The sequence below is a fragment of the Vicia villosa genome, linkage group LG2 (assembly GCF_029867415.1).
Source record: "Vicia villosa cultivar HV-30 ecotype Madison, WI linkage group LG2, Vvil1.0, whole genome shotgun sequence".
NCBI classification, from domain to species: domain Eukaryota; kingdom Viridiplantae; phylum Streptophyta; class Magnoliopsida; order Fabales; family Fabaceae; genus Vicia; species Vicia villosa.
Window position 1 is genome coordinate 54,688,711 of NC_081181.1, and position 11,152 is coordinate 54,699,862.

At 37.9% G+C, this 11,152-nt stretch overlaps 1 long non-coding RNA gene across 1 annotated transcript; it reads right to left on the reverse strand.

Annotated features, from left to right (window-relative positions):
• Positions 1-9,488: 9,488 nt before the first annotated feature.
• Positions 9,489-9,903, reverse strand: LOC131646186 (uncharacterized). The gene is made up of 3 exons (XR_009297330.1): positions 9,854-9,903; positions 9,704-9,769; positions 9,489-9,610 (listed from the first exon to the last, which is right to left on the reverse strand). It is a non-coding gene; the product is annotated as an uncharacterized LOC131646186 (long non-coding RNA).
• Positions 9,904-11,152: the final 1,249 nt, after the last annotated feature.

Genomic DNA, 11,152 nt, shown 5'->3' on the forward strand with positions numbered 1-11,152 from the left:
GTTGTGATTACACCTTTATTAGAAGCAATCTAAACTCTTATAAACATTTATTTTACATTGATTGTAAAAGATTTCCTAGAGTGATCAAGTTGTGATCTGTAGACTCTAAAAGGCTTAGAGGGTATCTAAGTGGATAACCATTGTAACCAGTTGGATTAGTGGATTAAATCCTCAGTTGAGGTAAATCACCTTGTCAGGGGTGGACTGGAGTAGTTTGGTTAACAATGAACCAGGATAAAAATAATTGTGTTCATTGTTTTTATCTTCCAAGTTTTTGAGTTACACTTATTCAATCCCCCCTTTCTAAGTGTTTTTCACTCCTTCAATTGGCATCAGAGCGTCGGTTCTAGGTGCAAGCACTTAACCGTGTTAGACAAAAGTTTCAGGGAGAAAAACACAAAGTCAAAATGGTTGAAACAACTTCATCTACTCCTACTCCTGAACAAAACAATAATGGTAACAATGGAAGCAGTAGCTTCAATGGTTACAATAGACCACCGGTATTTGATGGTGAAAACTTTGAGTATTGGAAGGATAGACTTGAAAGTTACTTTCTTTATCAAGATGGTGACTTATGGGACTTAGTGTAGGATGGTTACACCCATCCTGTAAACACTCGTGGAGTCAAGATTACAAGGTAAGCTATGAGTGATGACCAAAAGAAATAATTCAAGAATCATCACAAGTCAAGGACCATATGGCTAAATGCTATCTCTCATGCTGAGTATGAGAAGATAACAAACAGAGAAACAACTCATGACATCTTTGAATCTCTAAAGATGACTAATGAAGGAAATGCTCAAGTAAAGGAGACAAAGGCCTTAGCTCTAATCCAGAAGTATGAAGCATTCAAGATGGAGGAAGATGAGAACATTGAAGCAGTGTTTTCAAGATTCCAGACTCTGACTGCTGGATTAAGAGTGCTTGATAAAGGCTACACCAAAGCTGATCATGTAAAGCATATCATCAGAAGCTTACCCAGAAGATGGGGACCCATGGTGACTGCATTCAAGATTGCCAAGAATCTGAATGAAGTGTCTCTTGAGGAGCTGATTAGTGCCTTGAAGTCATGAGATTGAGCTGGATGCAAATGAGCCTCAAAAGAAAGGTAAGTCTATTGCATTAAAATCTAATGATAAAAAATGCACTAACGCTTTTCAGGATGAAGAAGAAGATTCTGACGAGTCAGAATAAGAAGAAGAAGAAGATGAACTGTCTCTAATATCCAGAAGAGTAAATCAACTCTGGAAAAGCAAGCAGAGAAAGTTCAAGAACTTCAAGAACTTCAAAAGACCTGAAAAGGGAGAATCTTCTGGACACAGAAGATCTGACAAGAAGAAAGTGACGTGCTATGAATGTAAAGAGCCTGGACACTACAATAATGAATGTCCAAAGCTTCAGAGGAAAAATCCTAAGAAAAGATTTGAAAAGAAGAAAGGTCTTATGGCTACATGGGATGACTCAGATTCTTTTGATCAAGAGTCAGACTCTGAAGATGAGCAGGCCAACATAGCACTCATGGAAACAATTGAAGCTGGTGAAGAGTCTACCTCTGATTCCGACTCTGATGAGGTATTTTCTGAACTCACTAGAGATGATTTAGTTTCCAGCTTATCTGAACTTCTGGAAGTCAAGAGTCATCTTAGTATCAAATAAAAAAAGTAGAAAAAGCTCTTTGAATCTGAAACTAAGAGACTTGAAATAGAAAATACTGAACTAAAAGAAAACGTTTTAAAATTAACTAAAGATATTGAATCATCTTCAAGTTCAGAAAAGTCTATTCCAAGCACTAACAATATTCTGAAAGAATATGACTTGAGTTTCAGAAAGTTCTTATCTAGAGGTATAGGCAGAAGTCAACTAGCCTCTATGATATATGGTGTAAGTGGAAACAAGAGAATAGGCATAGGCTTTGAGGGTGAAACCCCATATAAACTTGAACCTGTTGATGAGATGATTATCACATACAAACCATTGTATGATCAGTTCAAGTATGGCCATTCTCATGATATTAAGCACACATCACATGCTAAGAGTTTCCACATAACACACACACAAAGAAAAATGCTGTTGCACACCATAGGAAATCTTATGTTAAACCACATGCTAAATCTCAGTTCAATCAGAACTTGAGAAGGACTAACCCCAAAGGACCCAAAAGAATGTGGGTACCTAAGGATAAGATATTTCCTGTTGTAGATCTCCTTCACAGCTAAAAAGACAAACATGTCATGGTACCTGGACTCTGGGTGCTCACGACACATGACGGGAAGAAGGTCTATGTTCCAAGACCTGGAACTTAAATCTGCTGGAGAAGTAAAGTTTGGAGGGAACCAGAAGGGCAAAATCATTGGTTTTGGAACCATATGCATTGGTAACTCTCCCTCTATAACTAATGTTCTTTTAGTAGATGGATTAGCTCATAACTTATTGTCCATAAGTCAATTAAGTGACAATGGTTATGACACAATCTTTAATCAAAAGTCTTGTAAAGCTATTAGTCAGAAGGATGGCTCAATCCTATTTACAGGCAAGAGAAAGAACAACATTTATAAGATTGATCTTCCAGATCTTAAGAATCAAAAGGTTACTTGCCTTATGTCTGTTAGTGAAGAGCAGTGGGTCTGGCACAGAAGATTGGGTCATGCTAGTTTGAGAAAGATATCTCAGATTAACAAACTCAATCTGGTCAGAGGACTCCCTAATCTGAAATATAAATCAGATGCTATTTGCGAAGCATGTCAGAAAGGGAAGTTTTCAAAACATGCATTCAAGTCTAAAATTGTTGTCTCTTCCTCTAGGCCGCTAGAACTTCTGCACATTGATCTTTTTGGCCCAGTCAAAACAGCATCAATCAGAGGGAAGAAATATGGATTAGTCATCATAGACGACTATAGCAGATGGACATGGGTAAAGTTCTTGAAACACAAGGATGAGTCACATACTGTGTTCTTTGACTTCTGCACTCAGATTCAATCTAAGAAGGAATGCAAAACCATGAAGGTCAGAAGTGATCATGGTGGTGAATTTGAGAACAGATTCTTTGAAATTTATTTCAAAGAAAATGGTATTGCCCATGATTTCTCTTGTCCTAGAACTCCACAGAAAAATGGAGTTGTAGAACGAAAGAATAGGACTCTACAAGAAATGGCCAGAACCATGATCAATGAAACCAATATGGCTAAACATTTATGGGCAGAAGCAATTAACATTGCATGTTATATTCATAATAGAATCTCTATAAGACCTATTCTAAATAAACTCCTTATGAATTGTGGAAGAACAGAAAGCCCAACATTTCATATTTCCATCCATTTGGATGTGTATACTATATTTTGAATACTAAAGATCATCTGCATAAGTTTGATTCTAAAGCTCAGAAGTGTTTTCTACTTGGATATTCTGAACGCTCAAAAGGCTACAGAGTATACAATATTGAAACTCTGGTAGTAGAGGAATCAATCAATATCAGATTTGATGATAAGCTTGGTCTTGAAAAGCCAAAGCAGTTTGAGAGTTTTGCAGATATAGATATATCTAACTCAGATCATGAAGAACCCAAGAGTAAAGAGGTATCAGAATATCAAGTTGCAGCTTCTTTAGAGAATCTCAGAATATCTAAAGAGCCAACACTCAGAAGATCTTCTAGACTCAACTCTGCTCATCCAGAATTTATTATCATTAGAAAGAAAGATGATCCCATCAGAACAAGAGCATTCCTTAAGAACAATGCAGAATGTCAATTTGGTCTAGTGTCCTTGATTGAGCCAACTTCTGTTGATCAAGCTCTGGAAGATGCTGACTGGATAATTGCCATGCAAGAAGAGTTAAATCAGTTTACAAGGAATGATGTTTGGGATCTGGTTCTAAGATCTAAAGGATTTAACATCATTGGAACAAAGTGGGTCTTCATAAACAAGCTAAGTGAGAAAGGTGAAGTCATCCAGAAACAAAGCCAAACTAGTTGCTCAGGGCTATAGTCAGCAAGAAGGTATTGACTATACAAAAACCTTTGCACTAGTGGCCAGGTTAGAATCTATTCGTTTATTAATTTCTTTTGCCACTCAGAATAACATCACTCTGTATCAGATGGATGTTAAGAGTGCCTTTTTAAATGGTTATATAGATGAAGAAGTTTATGTTCACCAACCTCCTGGTTTTGAAGACTCTAAGTTTCCAGAACATGTTTTTAAATTAAAGAAATCATTATACGGATTGAAGCAAGCTCCCAGAGCTTGGTATGAAAGATTAAGTACTTTCCTTCTAGATAATGGTTTCACAAGAGGAAAAGTGGATACAACTCTCTTCTGTAAAACCTTTAAAAAGGATATTTTAATTTGCCAAATTTATGTTGATGATATTATATTTGTAACATCTAATGCTACACTTGGAAAGGAGTTTGCTAAGTCTATGCAGGAAGAATTTGAGATGAGCATGATGGGAGAACTAAAGTACTTCCTGGGCATTCAGATCAATCAAAATTCTGAAGGAACTTATGTTCATCAGACCAAGTATGTGAAAGAACTTTTGAAGAAGTTTAATCTGTCAGAAAGCAAAGAAGCAAAGACTCCAATGCATCCAACGTGTGTATTAGGTAATGATGAGTCTACAGAAGATCTGAAGAATACAACTTAGTAGGATATTGTGATGCTGATTACGCTGGATATAGAGTTGAAAGGAAGAGTACTTCTGGAAGCTGTCAGTTTCTAGGTAGTCACCTGATCTCTTGGTACAGCAATAAGCAAGCTACCATTGCACTCTCAACTATAGAAGCAGAATATGTTGCTGCTGCTGGATGTAGTACACAGATGCTCTGGATGAAAAGTCAGCTAGAAGACTATCAGATATATGAGAGTAACATTCCTATATTCTATGATAATACTTCTGCTATCTGTTTATCTAAGAATCCTATTTTACATTCTAAAGCTAAACATATTGAGATTAAACATCACTTTATTAGGGACTATGTTCAGAAGGGTGTTCTTTCTTTAAACTTTGTGGATACAGAACATCAGCGGGCTGATATCTTCACAAAACCCCTTGCTGAAGATAGGTTTAAGTTCATTCTGAAGAACATCAGTATGGATTTATGCCTAGAATGAAAGGATGAGAAGATCTGATATATGGATTAGATTTGAAATGTTTATTTATTTCTTATCATATGTTCTGGACTTGTTTGATCATTTAGATACTCTGATTCTGTTATTGCTAACGTTTCATATGTCTAAGTATGATCCAAAATTTATGTTAGAGCAAAAAAGCTGTCACCAGCTATTCTAGATGATGACCACGTGTTCATTCTAAAGGGACAAGCATGCGTGTAGTAATGAGATGCCACCCTAGGTAACTGTGCAAATCTTTTCAAATTTCACGTTATCTCTCCTAACGTTATTCAACATTAAATGTGATTGATTTTCTGCATTCTGTAACTGTTCATTCTCAGAATTTCATTGCATTTTGTTTTGCGTCCGTGGCTATTTAAACTCATCTCTCATTCATTTTCCATCTTTTCACGCATTCATCATCTCTTTGTTTATGCATTTCTGCCTCTTCTTCTCCCTTTTCAAAAACCCTAAAGTAAAGAAACCTAGAAATCTCAATTGTGCTTCAATGGCTTCTTCATCTAAGCAAAATGTTGGTTCGTCTTCTCAACAACAAAATCAAGATCAAAGTAACAACAAATTGTTGCACAGAAGACATGTTCGATTCCTTTAAAAGAAGTAGAAGTTATATGTGAAATGATGGTTGACTTCAATAATCTTGAAGAACATGACATTCATCTGAAGGATAACATGATTTTTCTAGGACGACAGGCTTTCTTCTATGGTTTGTGTGGACCAGTTTATCCAGATTTGGTGAAAGAATTCTGGGTTCATGCAACTGTCATGCCTAAAGCTATATTGTCTATTGTTCATGGTGAACTGTTCTCCATTACTGAAAATCTTCTAAGGAAATTGTTTGGGTTGGAAATCGTTGAAGGGGTTTCTAGAGCAGTTGTAGGAAGAATAGAGTGGAATGATGTGTATGAAGAAATCTACAAGTCTGGGAAAGAGTCTACAGAAATCAAGGAGCTGAAGACTCCTTGCAGAATCTGGGCTAAGATTCTTCTGGGTTGCATCTATCATAGAAAGGCAACTGTTTCCTCCAACTATGTCAACAAGGATCAACAGTACATTCTGTATTGTATTGGTAAACAGATAAAAGTGGATCTTCCCTTCATCATCTTCAACCACATGTGGAATCATGTGATGGAATCTAGAGATGAATCCAGATTGAAGAACCCTAAGTACAAGAGAAACATTATTCCTTTTGGAAGAATCATCACAGATCTTCTGGTTCAAACAAAGATAGTTGAGGATATTGAGAAAGCTGGCATTATCAAGGATCCTTATACAACAATTGGAAGCACCATGAACGCTACCAATCTGAAGAAGATGGGCTTATTTGAGACCATTGGCGCTACTCCCCAAGTGGACACTGAAGTTCTGACCAGAAAAGCTCATGCTCTGGCAGACTTTGAGTTGTTCTTCAGAAATGAACATCCAGATGTTGTTGTCCGTTACATAGCTATGCACAAGGCGAAAGGCTCTGACTATGATCCTATATGGATAAGCAAGCAAAATCTTGCCACTACTGCTGATCAAGTTTCAGAGTAAGTGCAAGAGAAAGAAAGAACGAAGAACGAAAAGAAAGTTAGATCTCCCAAAAATAAGGAAAGATAAGAAGGAGAAGAAAGAAGAAAAGAAAGAAGAAAAGAAGGAAGAACACAAGGAAGCAAGGAAGGAAGAGAAGAAGGAAAAGAATATGGAAGAAAAGAAGGAAGAGAAATAAAAGGAGAAGCAGAAGGAGAAGAAAAGGAAGACTGTTGGAGAAGGACTTGCTAGGCCTCAGAAAAAGAAACGACCTTCAGGTATTGTAATTTCTGAACCTGTCTCTGGTCCTGTTTTAGATTCAAATATTTTATCAACCGAAGCTCCACCAAATATTTCACCAGAAAAGCCCTAGAAAATCCACCTCCAACCACCAAAATTTCTAACCCTCCATCTTCCTCCAAGTCTAAAGGCAAAAAGCCTATTCTTGATTCTGAACCTCCTGTTTCTGAACCAATTCTTGAACCCACTCCTCTAAACACCATCAAGACAATGATACATCCCCACAGAAAATGTTATCCATACAAACCCCGACTGATATCTGTTATCACATTACAATCCTTCTCAAGTCACGGTGCCAATACCTGGTATTCTCAATCCCTAGTGATGTTTGTCTTTCTATCATTCCCGACCTCAGTGTCGATGCCAATCGTCATTCCCAACCTCAGTGTTGATGTCTATCATTCACCGACCTCAGTGTCGGTGCCAATCGTCATTCCCAACCTCAGTGTTGATGTTTATCATTTCTCGCTCCATCAGTGTTGATGTTTCCCAACCTCAGTGTTAATGTTTATCATTTATCGCTCCAACCTCAGTGTTGATGTTTCCCAACCTCAGTGTTGATGTTTATCATTTCTCGCGCCAACCTCAGTGTTGATGTTTCCCAACCTCAGTGTTGATGTTTATCATTTCTTTCTCTAACCTCAGTGTTGATGTTTCCCAACCTCAGTGTTGATGTTTATCATTTCTCGCTCCAACCTCAGTGTTGATGTCTCACAACCTCAGTGTTGATGTTTATCACTTCTCGCTCCAACCTCAGTGTTGATGTCTCACAACCTCAGTGTTAATGTTTATCACTTCCATTCTCCAACCTCAGTGTTGATGCTTATCATCTTTCTCAACCTCAGTGTTGAAGTCGACCACCTCCTTTCCCAGCCTCAGTGTTGATGTTAATCCTTTTCTTCCCCGGCCTCAGTGTTGATGCCTTTCCTTTCCCAGCCTCAGTGTTGATGTTAATCCTTTCCTTTTCCAACCTCGGTGTTGATGTCCTCCAACCTCAGTGTTGATGTCTATCAGACCAATTCCCAATCCCCAGCCTCAGTGTTGTTGATAATATTCTCTTTCTCCAGCCTCAATGTTGATGTTTATTCTTTCTTTCAATTCTTGTGGGTCGTAGGTCCGGGGATCTTACCTTGGTTTCGAGTCATTCGCCCTGGATTTGAGTCGTGAGTCTGTTATACTCGCCCTGGATTTGAGTCGTGAGTCTGTTATACTCGCCCTTGATTTGAGTCGTGAGTTTGTTATTCTCACCCTGGCTTTGAGTCGTGGATCTGTTGATCTCACCCTGGTTTCGAGTCATTTATCCCTGTTTTTAATTTTTTGGGTCAGGAGATCCTATCTTTCCATCAAACCCGTATTTTCCAATCACAGTTTCATACAACAATCATTTCCATTGAGAACCTTGTATTGGCACCGTCGCTACGTTACAAGCTATTCCGATTCAACCATTACATACCATAATCCTTCCACTAGAAAAGAAAAAAAATTCTCCTTCCCCAGCAGAAATCTAAAAAATAAAGATAACACTTACACCATCTTCTTTTTAGGACAAATTTCAGGTCTTGATATTTAATCTTCTCCTACCTCGAATGTTCGAAAGGCTAGCGCCAATCTCACCTTCAGGTTTGAGACAATTAAATAGGGGCAGCTGTCATACCCCAAATTTGTCCTACCCCTTTTAATTTTATCAGGCTTATAGCTTTTAAATCATGTGCATACATTCTCACCACCTATTCATTTTAGGTAAAATCCATCATTCATCTGCATCATATGTGACTTTATCAGGACAAGGGTTGGGTGACACGCGTTGTATTCTTATGGTTTCATCTGATCGAATGTTGCCCTTCAACATTACTTATGTAGCAAGCTATCTTGGCCCTATTGATATTTGATTAGGTTTCTCAATAAAAGAAGCTTTAGAAGAAATGCATGTTGGAGAAGGATTGAAATTGAAAGTATTCACTTGAGTTGACTCTTGGTTGACTAAGTCACATTGACTTCTTCCTTAGTATTTGACCATGACTACATTTTGAAAGCATTTTGGATGCAAGGGTTATTTGGTTCCATCATTCAGGAAAAGAGGATTCAAATTTAGCAAAGGAGTAAAATCATTCATTTCTAATCATTTGAAATACAAAGGTCAAATTCAGGATCAGCCACTACAAGCTATTAATAAAGGGGATCACATTACAAAAAAAAAACAAATATTTGCTACTGTATTCAATTACATCATCCATCTCCACAAAACACTAAGAGGTAATACATCATGCTAGGAGTCAGTTCAAAGAAAATTACAAAAAATTTCATTAGTGTCCTTGAATTCTACCTAGACTCCTACTGACTCCCTAAGAACCTACCCTTCTGCAAGTGTTCAATTCTTCAAGTCATCCCTATACACTCTCCATCAGTGCACCATAGTCATGATTCAAGTCTTCAAGCCATGCTTCATTCGAACTTGCACAAAGACGTTCCGTCAATTACCAAGACGAATCCACATGTTCAACATGAAGAAATACAAATGCAGTTTTGTATACCATACAAACTTCACCCTGTAATAAAACCCCATCCACCAGTCAGTACCATATTCTCATATACATTCAGCAGCTACATCACCCCTCGAAACCGTCTACCTGGAGCATACACAACCGAATTCAAACAATATCACCTTACAACCACCAGCCCTGCATCAAAGTTCACAACCAACACACATTCATATTAACTCAAGCCTAAAAAATGCATGAACAGAAAGAAACCAGCAACAATCAGCTAGCAACCTAACATCCAAGGCGGAATTCATTCGAGCAGTTCAAATTGGAAGCAGGCATGTTGACTCAGTATTACTACATCAAGGCGACAGTTCAATTCAGTCAAACAGTACAGCACAGCATTTAGTAGAAAATATAGACCAGCTAGACATGATTTACCTCAAGCGTCCTCGTCTTCACCCATCCATCATTTTGTTCACTAACTTCTAGTACCATGCTTATACATATCCTAAAGCCTGCAGCAGTACAATCATAGACCTGAAAAACACCATTTCAGATCATGTTCCTTAAGTCAAATTGCAAAACAACCATTCTCCAGACCAATTCATATAACCACCCTACTGCAAATTACAAAAGAAAACCTACTACACATAACATATTCAGTTCATCCACACTGTCACATACAACATCAGATCCACACAATTTCAAAGCAAGAGCATCAATCAGAATTTGAAGGTGTTACCTTACTTGAGGCATAGGCATTTGGTGAGGGTTATAGGTCAGTGAGCTATCAACCATGAGAATCATCGTCGAACCTGTGTAACCAAGATAGATGCATCAGTTCACGACCTAAAATTAGTTCAGATCTGCACTACAAATATGTCATGATCTTCATAGAAAGAAAAACAATGCAGCAAAGCTAATGTAAAGCGAGTTCAGAACGACAAGGACATCCGAGCCATTTTTCATCAATACAAGTCAATTCGATTCATGGGCAAGATTCAGATCAGGCTAGAAACTACATCAGGATGCCCACTCCCAACCACCTTCATTCTCCAATTGCTGTGATACCATTGATGTTGAGCTAACATAATTATTGCCTTAAGTTCCTCTCTTAATTGTGACTCCTAGTTAATAAACTCTCCTATCAAACTATGCCTTCTCACATAACCTTCAACCGGTTTTTTCCTAACTAATTCTAACCTTCAAACAGAATCGTAACTGCCATAACAGAATTGCCAGCTCGCATTTTACACAAAAAAACATCTTTTTACAGAATCTCCCTCCCTTCAACTAACCTCAATCTCACCGTTCAACTCACAATAGAAAATCCAAATCCAAGGGCCCTAATCTCTTATCCCCTAACTAACATAACTAACATAACACATTCATAGCTCACATAACAATAAAACTAACTCCTAACTGATTCAATCCGCATCACTCAATCTCTAACAAACTTCACCAATCCAATGGCTCACATCTCTCCTCTCTAACTAACTTTCTCCCCTTCAAACTCTATATAACAGAATCATTACTTGAAGTTCAGTTTTTTTTACCCACGCCATTTTTTTTACACTTCATTCTTCATCATCATCTTCACCTCACTCTCTATGCCATCACCCTCATCTCTCTCCCCCATCTTCTTCCCATTCATCTTCCATTCTCTCTGCAACACAAACCTTCTTCACCTCTCCATTACTAGAGCACAACCACAAGCCTTCCTCAGGGTTCCTCCAT